Here is a 17,927-nt window from a genome sequence, read left to right as displayed (position 1 = left end):
AACAACAACAAAAACAAAACAAAAATTCTCTAAAGCTCCAAGTATTTGAGCCATTTCTCTTCATGCCATAGAGTTTGTATTCCTCAGGTCCTTAGACAAAACAGAAAACAAATCATTTAGAATCATATCCCTTTAAGAAATGATTTGTTAATGCAAAAGTGTGACTATATGGTAAACAAACAAGCCATTTCCAGAAGTTGATCTTAGAATACTGGAATTTAATGTCTAACATTAGAGTATTACATTCCATGGCCTCCATTACATATAGAGCGTCGCCCGCAAAAGCTGGCGACGGCAGATTTTACGCGATTTTGGTATTACATATATGGCGTAGCATACAAGTTACGCCCGTATATTTCACCCGTCGCTCGCAATTTTTACTCCCATAGGCTAACATGGGACCGCGTCGTAAATCGGTATCCAATATCCAGCGCAAGGCCTTACGTGGCGAAAATTGAGAAATCTTACTCCATTTTTACCTCGCCATAAAAGGCAGCCGTAGCAGGCCTTGCACTGAGTATGGGAGCACCGTAACTCCCGAAAATGCCTGCAAAAATAAACTAACACCTAACGCATGCGCAATGTCTATCTACCTGTCAACCGCAATCCCCCACCGCAATAACTAATAAAGTCTTTTAACCCCTAAACCTCCATAGCCCATATAGCCTATTAAATGTATTAACCCCTAATCTGCCGCCGCCAATGTCACCGCCACTATAATAAAGTTATTAACCCCTAAACCTAAGTCTAACCCGAACCCTAACACCTCCTTAACTTAAATATTATTTAAATAAATCTAAATAATATTACTATTATTAACTAAATTATTCCTATTTAAAACTAAATACTTACCTATAAAATAAACCCTAAGATAGCTACAATATAATTAATAATTACATTGTAGATATTTTAGGATTTATTTTTATTTTACAGGCAAGTTTGTATTTATTTTAACTAGGTACAATAGCTATTAAATAGTTAATAACTATTTAATAGCTACCTAGTTAAAATAACTACAAATTTACCTGTAAAATAAAGCCTAACCTAAGTTACAATTACACCTAACACTACACTATCATTAAATAAATTAAATTAATTAACTACAATTACCTAAAATTAAATACAATTAAATTAGATAAACTATAGTACAAAAAAAAACTAAACACTAAATAACAGAAAATAAAAAAAATTGCAAGAAGTTTAAACTAATTACACCTAATCTAAGCCCCCTAATAAAATAAAAAAGCCCCCCAAAATAATAAAATTCCCTACCCTATACTAAATTACAAATAGCCCTTAAAAGGGCTTTTTGCGGGGCATTGCCCCAAAGTAATCAGCTCTTTTACCTGTAAAAAAGAAATACAACCCCCCTCCAACATTAAAACCCACCACCCACACACCCAACCTTACTCTAAAACCCACCCAATCCCCCCTTAGAAAAACCTAACACTAACCCCTTGAAGACCACCCTACCTTGAGCCGTCTTCACCCAGTCGGGCAGAAGTCTTCATCCTATCCGGGCAGAAGAGGTCCTCCAGCCGGGCAGAAGTCTTCATCCAAGCGGCATCTTCTATCTTCTTCCACCCGACGAGGAGCGGCTCCATTATGAAGACATCCGACGCGGAGCATCCTTCCTGGCAGACGACTAACCGATGAATGAAGGTTCCTTTAAATGACATCATCCAAGATGGCGTCACTTCAATTCCGATTGGCTGATAGAATTTTATCAGCCAATAGGAATTAAGGTAGGAAAAATCCTATTGGCTGATGCAATCAGCCAATTGGATTGAAGTTTAATCCGATTGGCTGATCCAATCAGCCAATAGGATTGACCTGGCATTCTATTGGCTGTTCCAATCAGCCAATAGAATGTGAGCTCAATCCTATTGGCTGATTGCATCAGCCAATAGGATTTTTCCTACCTTAATTCCGATTGGCTGATAAAATTCTATCAGCCAATCGTAATTGAAGGGACGCCATCTTGGATGACAACATTTAAAGGAACCTTCATTCGTCGGTTAGTCATCGGCCAGGAAGGATGCTCCGCGTTGGATGTCTTCAAGATGGAGCCGCTCCTCGTCGGATGGAAGAAGATAGAAGATGCCGCTTGGATGAAGACTTCTGCCCGGCTGGAGGACCTCTTCTGCCCAGATCGGATGAAGACTTCTGCCCGGCTGGGTGAAGACGGCTCAAGGTAGGGTGGTCTTCAAGGGGTTAGTGTTAGTTTTTTTAAGGGGGGATTGGGTGGGTTTTAGAGTAAGGTTGGGTGTGTGGATGGTGGGTTTTAATGTTGGGGGGGGTTGTATTTCTTTTTTACAGGTAAAAGAGCTGATTACTTTGGGGCAATGCCCTGCAAAAAGCACTTTTAAGGGCTATTTGTAATTTAGTATAGGGTAGGGAATTTTATTATTTTGGGGAGCTTTTTTATTTTATTAGGGGGCTTAGATTAGGTGTAATTAGTTTAAACTTCTTGCAATTTTTTTTATTTTCTGTTATTTAGTGTTTAGTTTAATTGTATTTAATTTTAGGTAATTGTAGTTAATTAATTTAATGATAGTATAGTGTTAGGTGTAATTGTTAGGATTTATTTTACAGGTAAATGTGTAGTTATTTTAACTAGGTAGCTATTAAATAGTTATTAACTATTTAATAGCTATTGTACCTAGTTAAAATATATACAAACTTGCCTGTAAAATAAAAATAAATCCTAAAATAGCTACAATGTAATTATTAATTATATTGTATCTATCTTAGGGTTTATTTTATAGGTAAGTATTTCGTTTTAAATAGGAATAATTTAGTTAATAATAGTAATATTATTTAGATTTATTAATAATATTTAAAGGGACACTGTACCCAAATATTTTCTTTCGTGATTCAGATAGAGCATGACATTTTAAGCAACTTTCTAATTTACTCCTATTATCAAATTTTCTTCATTCTTTTGGTATCTTTATTTGAAATGCACAAATGTAAGTATAGATGCCGGCCCATTTTTGGTGAACAACCTGGGTTGTCCTTGCTGATTGGTGGATAAATTCATCCACCAATAAAAAAGTGCTGTCCAGAGTACTAAAACCAAAAAAAGCTTAGATGCCTTCTTTTTCAAATAAAGATAGCAAGAGAATGAAGAAAAATTGATAATAGGAGCAAATTAGAAAGTTGCTTAAAATTGCATGCTCTTTCTGAATTACAAAAGAAAAAATTTGGGTTCAGTGTCCCTTTAAGTTAGGGGGTGTTAGGGTTAGACTTAGGTTTAGGGGTTAATAACTTTATTATAGTGGCGGCGGCGACGTTGGTGGCGGCAGATTAGGGGTTAATACATTTAATAGGCTATGTGGGCTATGGCGGTTTAGGGGTTAATACTTGAATAGGTTAATTGCGTTGTGGGCTATGGCGGTTTAGGGGTTAATAATTTAGTTTTTACTTGCGGTGTGGTTTGATGGCGGATATAGGGGTTAATAGTTTAAATAGGCATATTGCGTTGTGGGGGGTTGTCGGTCTAGGGGTTAATACATTTAATATTAGTAATGAGAGGGGGTATTGCGGATATAGGGGTTTTACGTGTCGGGCTTATTTTTGGGAGGCGTGTTAGACTTTTACGGGAGATTTGATATTTTCTTTACTTTTCTTAGGTGCCGGCAGTTTCTAAAGTGCCGTAAGTCACTAGCAACTCCAGAAATTTGTATTTACGCTTATTTCTGGACATCGCTAGTTTATCCGACTTACGCCACTTAGGAAATCCCGGCGCCATATATGTAATACCCCGATGTGCGAGGTGAAATTATGGGCGGCGCAGGTTTCCACGCTTTTGCCGAAACCTGCACCGTATATTTGATCGCGCCCCATGTCTTTATCTGTCTGTCTATTTTTTTATTGGACAGACACAGACTGCTATTCATGTTGTCTCAAGGGTTGTAGATAGATGCCATAACATATTACTGTAATTCCCTTGTTCAAAGGAGATTTGCCTGGTATTTCGGTGCTGGACTGTCATTTGGCAGGGTCAGACTGATATGCTACAGGATATTTTAGATTTGCGAAAGGCATAGTGTGCAGAAAGAATTTCTACCCTGAGAGTAAGGAGGGACTAAGCAAGGAAATATTTCCAGCTTCAGTTCTAAGCCTAGTTGAGTGCATTTCTATGTTTATTTCTGTATATATTACTGTAATACCTGCTATTTCTTAATGTTAATGTGTTCATATTAGTGCTCCCTGTGTCTCTTTTCATATCTCTGTATAACTTTATTCACAATCAGTGGTATAGCTATGGGCACCTAGGGGCCACACTGCCCCCCTGATAATCTGCTTTTTAAATCCAAGCACAAGTTATTGCTGCGGAATCTGTTGGCGCTCTACAAATAACCGATAATAATAATAAGACGAAGAACCCACTTGAATAATCTTTACAATGTCAGTGAACCACCATTTATTTTTTTATATACCCCTATTATTCTGTATGGGGCATTATACTTTTGCCCCAACCCCTAAAAAGTTTTTGAGACATGGGTACAGCAGCTATCCAAAGTATCCAACAGATCACACTAACGTTCAATGGACTAACATTCTGAGATTGAATACATTAATGTAATAAAGAAATATTCTAGTGTAAAGATAAACTGCTGCACTCAGAGTATTTTTATTATTAAACAAATGCCCTTGCTCACAAAGGGCTCCATGTACTTAGCAGCAAATGCTGCGTTAGAACCCTTGCGGGGTGGACTCACTCATGCCAGCCTGCTTACGGTAATGTAAGAAGCAGCAACCATACGTTTATTCAAGGCGGTTGACAGGTCGCATGAGAGCAGGCGACAGTGCTGCAATAGTACATGTGAGTGCTTGCCATGATGACGGGGAGGACAGGTTACAACATTTTATGGGGCCCAATGTGTTTAACTCCTAAAATAAAGCTAAAAACATAATTAAAAAAAATGGTGCATGCTGAGGTAACTCCTGAGAAAGATAAAGCCGACAAGCCAATAAAAAGTAGCATATGTACATATCCACTAATCATCAGGCATGTCCTGCTCCGAAACAGCATACATGTTTAACCCTTTTGTAGAAAAAAGGTATTTAAAAAAATAAAAATTGATCAGGTATTTAAAAAAATATAAATTGATCTAATAAAAGAGTGCATTTAAATGCACTCAAAAATGCAGATCATTTAGGTAATCTACTAACTATAAGCACATTATTTTTTTCTGTTTAAAAAAATATATATAGAATTTTAAATATTGTGTGTCACATTAATTTTTAGTTTTTTTCCAAGGAAATGCACTCCTGTTTTAGTTAAAGGGACATAACAGTCAAATTAAACTTTCATTATTTAAATTGAGAATGTCATTTAAAATGTACTTCTATTATAAAAAATGTATTTAATTCTCTTGTTATCCTTTATTGAAAATCATATGTACACATTGTCAGCAGCAGCAGCAGCAATACACTACGGGTGCTAGCTGCTGATATGTGGCTGAACATATCTGACTCTTGTCAGTTGCTTACCAGATTTGTTCAGCTAGCTCCCAGTAGTGCATTACTGCTCAAAAGCTGACTTTAACTATGTGTTTAATCCCTTTGCAAGGGTTAAACATAGTTATATGCAAGCAAGCAATCTTGCAATAATAAATGTTCTAACATAGCATTTTATTTTTGCACTTTTATGGCCCTTTAAATGGACAGTAAAGTCAAAATTAATCTTTCATGATTCAGATAGAGCATGCAATTGTGAACAACTTCCCAATTTTCTTCTGTTTCCAAATTGTCTTTATTTTTTTGGTATCTTTTATTGAAGAGCAAAACTAGGTACACTAACGGCTAGATTACGAGTATGCGTTATGAGTGAAAAATCCTCATAACCCTGCTTTTTCACTACCGCTGCTATTACGAGTCTTGCAGGTATAGCTGTACCGCAAACTTGTTTGGCCGTAACGCAACGTAACTACCGCACCTTTAAAAAAGTCCTTTTTCAATGGGACTTCCATAGTGCCGGTATTACGAGCTTGCCTGGGAGGCCAAAATGTGAGCGGTACAGCCAATACCGTCAAGATTCGTACCGCCATCTAAAGTCAGTAGTTATGGGTTTTACGTTACAAATCTGTAGCATAAAACTCATAACTAAAGTATTACAAAGTACACTAACACCCATAAACTACCTATTAACCCCTAAAACGAGGCCCTCCCGCATCGCAAATACGAAAATAAAATTATTAACCCCTAATCTGCCACTCTGGACATCGCCACCACTATAATAAACATATTAACCCCTAAACCGCCACACTTCCGCATCGCAAACACTAGTTAAATATTATTAACCCCTAATCTGCCGCCCCCAATGTCACCACCGCCACTATACTAAAGGTATTAACCCCTAAACCTAACCCTAAGTCTAACCCTAACACCCCTAACTTTAATATAATTCAAATAAATCTAAATAAAACTTACTATCATTACCTAACTAATTCCTATTTAAAACTAAATACTTACCTGTAAAATAAACCCTAAGCTAGCTACAATATAACTAATAGTTATATTGTAGCTAGCTTAGGTTTTATTTTTATTTCACAGCTAAGTTTGTATTTATTTTAACTAGGTAGACTAGTTAGTAAATAGTTATTAACTATTTACTAGCTACCTAGTTAAAATAAATACAAATTTACATGTAAAATAAAACCTAACCTGTCTTACACTAACAACTAACATTACACTACAATTAAATCAATTACATTAATTAAATACAATTAACTAAATAACAAAACAATATATAACTATTAGTTATATTGTAGCTAGCTTAGGGTTTATTTTATAGGCAAGTATTTAGTTTTAAATAGGAATCATTTAGGTATTAATTGTAATTTTTATTTAGATTTATTTTAATTATATTAAAGTTAGTGGGTGTTAGGGTTAGAGTTAGATTTAGGGTTAGGTTTAGGGATTAATAACTTTAGTATAGTGGTGGCAACGTTGGGGGAGGCAGATTAGGGGTTAATAAGTGTAGGTAGGTAACGATGACATTGGGGGCAGCAGATTAGGGGTTAATAAGTGTAGGTAAGTGGCGGCAACATTGGGGGTGGCAAATTAGGGGTTAATAACTGTAATGTAGGTGGCGGCAATGTCGGGGGTGGCAGATTAGGGGTTACTAAGTGTAATGTAGGTGTCGGCGATGTCGTGGGCGGAAGGTTAGGGTTTTTTTACCAATTGATAATTTTATTTATTGTTGTAACATTAGTTGTACATTTGGGACATATTGTGGGAAAAATAGGGAAGGGATTTATAGTATATTTAGTGTAAAAAAAGTGTCTTATCTACCCTAATATAGGGCAATACAGGACACAGTTCCTAAATAGAGGCTCTTATTTACCCAATAAAATCAACGATATTTACCCAATATCGTTGATTTTCCCCCTCCTCCTCATATGTGATAAACTACCTATAATCAGCAACATTGAAGTACTTTATACAAGTCACAGTTACAGAGTTGTATTTTTAACTATTTTTCTGGCATGCTAGATACAATTTCTATTTATGCTGCCTTTTCTAACTATAACTAGTAAAAGTTAAATTTTAAGTGGAAAAATATATATTGTATGTGTAAAAAGAGCATACTTTTCCCTATTCCCTTAATAGGGTTTTTTTCTTTGATTGGAAGATTAGGGGTGTTTAGACTCGGTATTTATGTTAGGGTGTTAGGTGTAAACATACATTTTCTTCCCCATAGGAATCAATGGGGCTGCATTACGGAGCTTTACGCTCCTTTATTGCAGGTGTTAGACTTTTTTTTATCCGGCTCTCCCCATTGATGCACGAGCACGCAGTGGAGGCTCCTTCATAAGGGCAGGAGGGGCAATGCCCTCCCTATTTTTTTGAGAGTGCAAAAATTAAATAAATAACAAAATAAATATAAAAATAAGTTTTTTAAAATGCAAATGCATGGTGGTAGGATAGTCAGGTTATATTTTTTTAGGATGGGCAGAGGGTGGGGGTTAGTTTAAGATAATAATAACAAATAAAAAGCTTGAAAATGTCAAGATTTATCATATAAGGGCGTTTTTAATATCTGATCTGTTTGAGAGCACTTCACACATGCTCAGCCTGCCCCTATCAAAAAATTTTTAAGGCATCCATTCAGTTTCCAATTCGACCGTTAAGTCTCAGACGTCCAAAAAAAAAAAGAGATGCTCTGTCCTCTCATTGGCTAAAACTGACTGCATGGGGAAGGGGTTAAAGTAACCGTTACATTACACACCAAAGACAAACACGCAGCGCTGCTTGTTTTACAAGTGCTACTGAGCACCCGACACTCTCCACAAACGTGAGTCTGACAACTTAGCATGTGTTCCCTGCATGCATCGTGGTACAGCAAGATATTTTTTTTTATTTTTGGCTGCTGGATTCTGGACTGGAGGGGAGCCACTCGCTTGTCACATTTATACTGTGGCGGTGGAGTGTGTGATTAATGTGTGCGGGACCGGGTCATCACTATCATGTGAAGTGGAAGAACTTCGGAAGACTCCTATACAGGCAGCTCGGACAGCCCCTGCATCTGCAATATGTGGACCGGCCTTTGTGTGGATGACTCCGGTTCACATATTATCACCACACACCACCAGCCATAGTTCTTGTTCCACCCACCCAGGCCGTGTACACAATGCTGCAGATACGGCAGCAGGCAGGAGCAACAGCACGTGGAGTCAGTGCAGTGGGCAGCCAGCTGGTCTGACAGAACACCGGGCAGTGAGAAAGAAGCAGCAAAAGGTGAGAAAGTAGTGACAAGTGACTTTATAAATTTTATAAAAACTTTATAAAAATGTGATGTGAAACGTTTTTATAAAGTTTCCTCTTTGCTATTTTTGATGAATGCTGATGTTTATTTGATGCTATAATAAAAGTACTATTGCCTGCTTGATTATATAAATAGCAGCTATACACTGCTCTAGATCGTTTTAGTTTTAAAAACATGTGCTAAGAAGGATTTATGAATGAATACAGATCGTTTCATTTGCATGAGAAAACTTGAGAAACACTGCCCTCTAGTGTTATATTATGAAATGTAAGCATTCATTTTTTTTTTTTACAAGGCTTTCAAAGTCCTGAATTTAGCACCACACTTATAACATCAATAAATGCAGCAGCTTCCAAGAGAGTTTATTGTGGAATCTTCAGACACTCCAAATTGTTAGATAAAAAACCCAGATTACCATAATACGTCTGGGGGAAAAAACACATTCTTAGTATGTTAACACTTCCAGTAAAGTAACTTTAGTAAAGGAGGAGAAAAAAAAGTGTTGATAGATTTTATATCCTAGGTCCAAGAACAATAAAAATAGTATCCATAGGAATTTCAGAAATAACCTGCTTGTATAAGATTAATAGGATCCGGCATGGTAGTATCTGTAGCAATAGATACTGACTGAGCTATGTTCACAAAATTATATAGCTGGTGGTATCAGTTATAGTCAAATGTCTGTGATTTGCCCTCATTATTATCTTACTATTTTAATTTAGACACTAACAACCAGCCATCAGTACAATCTGGTACAGAAAGCAGACTCCTACAGACAGAGCTTTGTTTTTATCCCTGTATGTACTGGATCTCTGTACTATTCCAGTATACACAGCTTTCACTCTCCAATTACCGCTGCTTAAGAAAAAATAATAAATTTACATAGTGGTGGACTGTGGTGAAGGTGGGCCTGGAGGGTGCATAGGTCATATTGCACATGCTGTACATAAGAATCCAGCTTAGCCAGGAGGCATTTAAAAAAAACTAGCCTTACTATTGTATATAAAGCTTGGGAAAAATAATATATATATATATATTTTGCAGTGATATGGGAGGAGCCATATGAGGGCGGGGCTTTATTTCAAGGGGTGGGGTCTAGCGCCCCACCATCTTCAAAATTCACCAGCCGCCACTGCGAGCACGTAAAACCAGCTCAAAGCAGCGCTGGTATTTGTGTGCGGTATGGAGCTCAACGCTGCCATATTGCCTGCTAACGTCGGGTTTTTGCAAACCTGTAATAGCAGCGCTATAGGGAGGTGAGCGGTGGAAATAACTTGCAAGTTATTGCCGAGCCGCTCATAACACAAAACTCGTAATCTGGCCGTAAGGCAGCAGTGCCTTGCAACATTATTTGTAGCTTTGTAATACAATGTTGCAAAGCACTGCAGCAATGTCGGGGGTGGCAGATTAGGGGTACTAAAGACACGTGCACACCCCTGCTTATGAGCCTAACTAGTTTTATTCTTAAATAAAAGATACCAAGAGAATGAAGCAAATTTGATAACAAGTAAATTGGAAAGTTGTTTAAAATTGCATGCTCTATCTGAATCATTAAAGTTACATAGATTACAAAGATTTTCATTAATAAATATGACAGGTTAGTGACAAATGAGTTAGTTATGTTTTATTGTGTCTGTTATTTAGTGCAGAGGCATATAAGCAAGTGAATTATCATTGTAACAGGTGGTGCCAGCAACTTGTTTTATGATAAAATATTAAACAAATTAAAGGGACAATTCAGCGAAAATTGGAATCCACATGGATGCATTCCAGTTTTGAATAGAATCATTTTTGTAATATACATTTATTAGCAAAAATGCTTCTAATAAAAGCTATAGCGGTTTCAAAAGTGTATTTAAGTATGCAACGTGCACAGCACTTGCACAGAAAGCCAACAGTGCTTGTACCATCTGGTAATGACTATATTTGTTGATTGCTGACAGGTACAAGCCCCACTGGCATGCTGAGCAGCTGTAGTATTTAAAATGCTGGTGCACTGAAAATATCTAGCTATGCTTCACATGCACGTGCAGAGAACAATATTAACACTAAAACAGTGATAACTTTTCCTAGAATCATTTTTGTCAATACATGTATATTGCAAATATTTTTCTATCCAAAGATGTAATTCATCTATGTGCTTTATAATTTTAACAGGAATGTCCCTTTAAAAGTGTAGTATATCAGTGCATTGAGTTATTCTTCAACATATAGTGTCAAGTTCATAAAATACATCTAATTGCTGCAACCAATGTTGCCCATTTGATAGCATCTCTGTTTTACAGGGTGTATCTATAGATTCTAGATTTATTTACATTCTGCATTCTAATAAGCAATATGTAACACCTGAATTGTATTATAAACAGTCACTTAATACACAGATCTGCTTGAAGGGCTGTATAAATAAGCTTCATTCATCCTCTAAGGTTATTTTCTGTGCAGGGCAGAATATATCTTCTATTGGTTCCTGCAGACAGTATTTACATAAGCATTCGCTTCTGCAGCAAAATAAACGATCACAGGTTAGAACAGCATCAGTAATCTACATTTATTAAGGAAAAAGAAGCAGGTCCTACCTCCAGCTTCTGGTGCCCTTTGTGTTTGTGTATGTGAATGGAGGGTCCGTCTAACCAATCAGAAGGTTTGAATTTAACAGAATTGTGGAACTTGTAGTTTTTAGTTTCCTTGTTAACCACTGCACAGTTCTGAAAAATAACTACTATTCCCAGAATGCATTGTTGAACAGACTTGCACATATGGTACTGTGTTTTACCAGCGAGCCTAGTGAGATTGTCTATCTATTTGGCTGCTGAAAAATATGATGAAGATTATGTTTAGTATGATCAAGATAGATGTGTAATAACATAGTAAAATATGTTCAGCTGATATCACATAAAATAATGATTGAGGATAAAAATATATCTTTGAACATACTTCTGCTATTGCTGCAAAGGCTTTTAAGTTAACTCCTTAAAGACCAGATATATTTTAAACATTGAGGGCCAAGGTTTATTTGTTTGTTTGTTTTTTAACAACTTTGACATGCTTTTGGTTAAATTGGATTCTTGATTTAATTTTTTGTGTACATCAAACATTATATATCACAGACTCCCCAACCTGCAAAAAAGCATTTTAGGGAGGTGGCTTCTCCCGCTACTGCGCCCCCCTCCCAGTTATATATTGGACACCTTGAAACCCTAAATAAGATAGAGACTTATCATTGAAGTAGCTTCCCACTAAAGTCACATTAAAAAAAACAGTAGCTTTATTGCACAACCCCATACAACAAACCTATTTTCCAGTGACAAAAACACAAATACTACCTTATTTACTGCACGTAATTAAACTTCGTATTTTAAAATATTTAACAATTCACACAAAAACACACACGCATACACACACCTCATCATTATCCCTGCAGCCCAGGATTGCCCTAATCATAATGTTATTCTAACTTTTGTTCTGTTTTAGTTTTTTTTTTTTTTAAGATGTTGGGGAGGGGTGTCACTGACATATAGAAAAAACTGACTAAAAAGTTTTGAGAATGCTTCGGGCTTTGCCAAGACAGGAATTTGCTCTTCACTGCACAAATGTGATGCATTGACTATAACATATGTACTGAGCCGAGCCATAAATGTATTGTTAGATGTGTTACATTATCAGGTAAATAGCAAAATATGCTAAATGTAAATAATAAATAAAATAATCACTTCCCCTGTACATTTATATCCTCCAGCTATGTTGCTTTACTCACATATGCTACCAAAATCTTACAAACACATTTAGACATGCTCGTAAACACAGATGTCCACAAACACACTACTAGCAAGACAAATAAAATGTGAATATATATATATATGTGTTTGTTTTTGTGTGTGTGTGTGTGTGTGTATATATATATATATATATATATATATATATATATATATATATATATACACATGTATATTAACACTGTGCAAAATAAATGTCCCAAATATAGAATGGAGAAGGAGGTAGATATGTCATAAGTAAAATAAAATAAGCATGCATATGTAAGTCTTGTAGATAAAATTTCTCTGTGATTACAACTCAAAGAAAAATTATATTTTACATTTAATATGTATAAATTATAGTAAACTATGAAACGTCCTTTAATTACAAAATGCTCGTGAAATTATAATGACACACACACATATATACATTCACTGTAACTCTCACGTGCATTTGAATTTGTGAAACCTGGTACTTTTCAATGGAAATCACTTCATATAGTACTTAAATGATGAGACGCTCCTTTTCTCTGTGAATCATGCCAAATTAAAACAATACAAATTCAGAGTGACAGATTTAAAGAGACACCGAAACCAGAAATGTTCTTTCATGATTCAGGTAGAGCATATAATTTTAAACAACTTTACAATTTAGATCAGTTATCAAAACATTTGTAAAATCAATTAACATCTTGTTTGTTGTATTTGTTTTCAACAGCCAAACTCCACCCACTGCTTGTCTCATTTGGAGGAGCCAATATGAGCTGCCAAGGCTAGTCACAGTCACTATGCTAGTATAAAGTGCATTGTTTTGTGGTTCTCATCTGTTAAAGCAAATTAATGAAAGATGTATAGATGGGTTAGCCTTGAGAGGTTAGCAGTATGCTTTTTCAGTTCTGAGTATAAGAAAAGACACAGTTGTCAGAGTTAAATAAATAATCAGAGTATACTACAGACTGCCCCCTTATATAATTAATTTTGACAGACTTGCATTTTAGCCAATAATGCTGTCTCATAAATAACTCCATGGGAGTGAGCACAATGTAGTCTATATGCCACACATGAACTAGCGGCGTCTACCTGTATTCCCAGTAGCAAAGGGGTTAAGATGCTTTGGTGTAAATATTTAACTATCCACTTGTAATACCAAATTGTGGGCCTCATTACAAGTGGAGCTCAAAACAGCGCTTTACCTAAATTGATATTTGCGCTTCAGTTTATAATACCACCGCACAATAATGTGCGCTGGTATTACAAGTTTATAGCAATGCAAATGCTACCTTGCGTTCGCATTGCTGGGAAGCATTGTGCTCAAGAGAGTGCGCTACCATAGGCTCCTATGGGAGCCTCGTTCTGATGCCATCACAGGTGGCATCAGAAACTCAAGCAGCTAAGAGGTAAGTAGTGCAGCGCTGGGCAGCAAACAGTAAATATATATGTATATGTTGATATAGTATTTGTATATACACATATTAACACATAAATATGCTTGACACAAAATAGTATCCAGACCTATGACTTGCTAGATAAAAAGATAACTAAATAGCTCATCATTATCTGACTTATCATATAGTCACAGATAAAGTGTAGGATACAGAAGTATGCAGAATTTTCTATAAACACACTTAATGTAAATAAATGATTATCGTCCAGATTACGAGTTTTGCGTTATGAGTGGCTCGCTAATAACTTGCAGGTTATTTCCACCGCTCACCTTTAATAGCGCTGCTATTACAGGTTTGCAAAAACCCGGTGTTTGTGGGCGATATGGCTGCATTAAACTCCATATCACACACAAATACCAGCACTGCTTTGAGCTATTTTGACGTGCTTGTGCACGATTTCCCCATAGACATCAATGGGGAGTGCCGGCTACAACAAATGCCTAACGCCTGTAATGACACCTAACACCCTAACATAAACCCTGAGTCTAAGCACCCCTAATCTGCTGCCCCCAACATCGTCGGCACCTACATTACACTTATTTACCCCTCATCTGCCGCCCCCAACGTCGACGCCACCTACATAAATTTATTAACCCCTAATCTGCTGCCCCCAATGTCGCTGCAGACTACCTACACTTATTAACCCCTAATCTGCCATCCCCAACGTCGCCGCCACTATACTAAAGTTATTAACCCATAAGCCTCTGGCCTCCCACATCACTAACACTAAATAAATATATTAACCCCTAAACCTAACCCTTACCCTATGACTAACGTAACCCTAACACCCCTAACTTTAAAGGGACAGTCAAGTCCAAAAAAACTTTCATGATTCAAATAGGGCATGTAATTTTAAACAACTTTCCAATTTACTTTTATCACCAATTTTGCTTTGTTCTGGATGTCCGGTCTTCAAAACTGTAAGTGGATCTTTGGGGGCTAGTGTTAGGTTTTTTTTAAGGGTTTATTGGGTGGGTTTCTTTTTAGGTTAGGGTTTGGGAAGCAATAGAGCTAAATGCCCTTTAAGGGCAATGCCCATCCAAATGCCCTTTTCAGGGCAATGGGGAGCTTAGGTTTTTTAGATAGGATTTTATTTGGGGGGTTTGATTGTGTGGGTGGTGGGTCTTACGGTTGGGGGGTTGTTTGTATTTTTGTTTTACAGGTAAAAGAGCTGATTTCTTTGGGGCAAAGGCCCTTTTAAGGGCTATTGGCAGTTTAGTTTAGGCTAGGCGTTTTTTTATTTTGGGGGGGGGGCTTTTTTATTTTGATAGGGCTATTAGATTAGGTGTAATTAGTTTAAATATCTGATAATTTGTTTTTTATTTTGTGTAATTTAGTGAGGGGGGGTTGTAATTTGGGTAATTGTATTTAATTTATGTAATTTATTTAATTGTTGTGTAATGTTAGGTGTTAGTGTAACTCAGGTTAGGTTTTATTTTACAAGTAAATTTGTATTTATTTTAGCTAGATAGTAAGTAAATAGTCAACTATTCTACCTAGTTAAAATAAATACAAACTTGCCTGTAAAATAAAAATAAACCCTAAACTAGCTACAATGTAACTATTAGTTATATTGTAGTTAGCTTGGGGTTTATTTTATAGATAAGTATTTAGTTTTAAATAGGAATTATTTAGTTATTAATAGTAGGTTTTATTTAGATTTATTTTATATTATATTTAAGTTAGGAGGTGTTAGGGTAGACTTAGGTTTAGGGGTTAATAAATTTAGTATAGTGGCGGCGACATTGGGGGTGGCAGATTAGGGGTTAATAAATGTAGGTAGGTGGCGATGTTAGGGGCGGCAGATTAATGATTAATAATATTTAACTAGTGTTTGCAATGCGGGAGTGCAGCAGTTTAGGGGTTAATATGTTTATTATAGTGGCGGCGATGATGGGGCAGCAGATTAGGGGTTAATAAGTGTAGGTAGGTTGCGGCGACATTGGGGGCGGGAGATTAGGGCTTAATAAGTATAATGTAGGTGTCAGCGATGTCGGGGGTGGCAGATTAGGGGTTAATAAGTGTAAGATTAGTGGTGTTTAGACTTGGGGTTCATGTTAGGGTGTTAAGTGTAAACATAAATTTAGTTTCCCCATAGGAATCAATGGGGCTGCGTTACGGAGCTTTACGCTGCTTTATTGCAGGCTTTTTTTCAGCCGGCTCTCCCCATTGATGTCTATGGGGAAATCGTGCACAAGCACTTACAACCAGCTCACCGCTGACTTAAGCAGCGCTGGTATTGAAGTGCGGCATGGAGCTCAATTTTGCTCTACGCTCACTTCTTGCCTAATAATGCAGAGTTTAGGAAAACCTGTAATACCAGCGCTGTAGGGAAGTGAGCTGTGACAATAACGTGCAAGTTAGCACCGCATGCGTCATAACACAAAATTCGTAATCTAGCTGTTAGGTTTTATTTTTATTTCACAGGTAAGAAAACCTAACCTGCCTCACATTAACACCTAACATTACACTAAAATTAAAAAAAAAAAAAAATACATTTATCTAAATTACAAAAAATAATAAACACTAAATTACACAAAATAAAAACATAAATTACCAAAAAAAATCTAATTACTCCTAATCTAATAGCCCTATCAAAATAAAAAACCCCAAAATAAAAAACCCCTAGCCTACACTAAACTGCCAATAGCCATTAAAAGGGCTTTTTGCTGGGCATTGCCCCAAAGATATCAGCTCTTTTACCTGTAAAAAAAAATACAAACAACCCCCCAACAGTAAAACCCACCACCCACACAATCAAACCCCCCAAATAAAATCCTATCTAAATAAACATAAGATCCCTATTTCCTTGAAAAGGGCATTGCCCTTATAAAGGAATTTAGCTCTTTTATGGTGCCCAAAGTCCCTAATCTAAAAATAAAACCCACCCAATAAACCCTTAAAAAAACCTAAGACTAACCCCCGATGATCCACTTACAGTTTTTAAAGACTGGACATCCATCCTCATCCAAGCGGCAGAAATCTTCATCCAAGTGGGCAGAATTCCTCAACGAAGCCGGGAGATGTCTTCATCCAAGCGGCAAGAAGTCATCCTCCAGGCGGCAGAAGTCTTCATCCAGACGGCATCTTCTATCTTAATCCTTCCGGCGCGGAGCGGGTCCATCTTCAAGATATCTGGCGCGGAGCATACTCTTCATACGGTCCCAGCCGTACACTGAAGATTCCCTTTAAGGGACGTCATCTAATATGGCGTCCCTTGAATTTCGATTGGTTGATAGAATTCTATCAGCCAATCGGAATTAAAGGGTAAAAAATCCTATTGGCTGATGCAATCAGCCAATAGGATTAAGCTTCAATCCTATTGGCTGACCCAATCAGCCAACGGGATTGAGCTTGCATTCTATTGGCTGTTCCAATCAGCCAATAGAATGCGAGCTCAAGTCTATTGGCTGATTGGATCAGCCAATAGGATTAAAGCTCAATCCTATTGATTCCATTTGACTGATAGAATTCTATCAGACAATCGTAGTTCAAGGGAGCCATCTTGGATGACGTCCCTTAAAGGGAACCTTCAATGTACAGCTGGGACCATATGAAGTCTTCTGCCCACCTGGAGGATGGCTTCTTGCCGCTTAGATGAAGACTTCTCCCGGCTTCGTTGAGGACTTCTTGCCGCTTGGATGAAGACGTCTCCCGGCTTCGTTGAGGACTTCTTGCCGCTTGGATGCAGACTTCTCCCGGCTGGATGAGATGGATGTCCGGTCTTCAAAAACTGTAAGTGGATCTTCGGGGGTTAGTGTTAGGTTTTTTTAAGGGTTTATTGGGTGGGTTTTATTTTTAGCTTAGGGTTTTGGGCATTGTAAAAGAGCTAAACGCCCTTTTAAGGGCAATGCCCATCCAAATGCCCTTTTCAGGGCAATGGGGAGCTTAGGTTTATTTAGATAGGATTTTATTTGGGGGTTTAGTTGTGTGGGTGGTGGGTTTTACTGT

Source organism: Bombina bombina, chromosome 1 (assembly GCF_027579735.1).
Source record: "Bombina bombina isolate aBomBom1 chromosome 1, aBomBom1.pri, whole genome shotgun sequence".
Taxonomy (NCBI): domain Eukaryota; kingdom Metazoa; phylum Chordata; class Amphibia; order Anura; family Bombinatoridae; genus Bombina; species Bombina bombina.
The sequence above is the reverse complement of the archived record's forward strand: the minus strand, read 5'-3'. Positions refer to the sequence as shown.